At 46.6% G+C, this 581-nt stretch overlaps 1 protein-coding gene across 1 annotated transcript in view; it reads right to left on the minus strand.

Moving 5' to 3' along the window:
- The window catches only part of SUN3 (Sad1 and UNC84 domain containing 3), a 40,547-nt gene that overhangs the window by 13,604 nt on the left and 26,362 nt on the right, over positions 1-581 (minus strand). The gene's annotated exons all lie outside the window — the stretch shown is intronic.

Genomic DNA, 581 nt, shown 5'->3' on the forward strand with positions numbered 1-581 from the left:
TTACTTCCCAAGAATCGGCTCTGCTACTCGTACAGTTTGAGAGTTACTGGTAGAATAAGAAAATGTCAAACCAATGGGTATTTCTTTATGTTGAAAAAATGTAAGTACTGTCATTACTTATTGTGTGTGTGTGTGTGTGTGTGTTTAGTCACTAAGTTGTGCCTGACTCTTTGTGACTCCCATGGACTGTAGCCCGCCAGGCTCCTCTTTCCATGGGAGTTTCCAGGCAAGAACACTGGAGTGGGTTGTCCTTTCCTCCTCCAGGGGATCTTCTCCATCCAGGGACTGAACTCATGTCTCCTGCATTAGCAGGCAGATTCTTTACTGCTGGCTTTCCCTTTACCAAGGAAGCCACTTCTTTCCCCCCAGTTTATAAAATGGGCTTCCCTCATGGCTCAGTGGTAAAGAATCTTCCTGCCAATGCAGGGGATGCAGGTTCAATCCTTAGGTCGGGAAGATCCCCTGGAGAAGGAAGAGACAACTCGTTCTAGCATTTTTGCCTGGGAAATCCCATGGACAGAGGAGCCTGGTGGGCTACAATCCATGGGGTTGCAAAGAGTCAGATACAACTTAGTAACTAA

The sequence above is a fragment of the Bison bison genome, unplaced genomic scaffold (genome assembly GCF_000754665.1).
Source record: "Bison bison bison isolate TAMUID 2011002044 unplaced genomic scaffold, Bison_UMD1.0 scf7180017864522, whole genome shotgun sequence".
Lineage (NCBI taxonomy): Eukaryota > Metazoa > Chordata > Mammalia > Artiodactyla > Bovidae > Bison > Bison bison.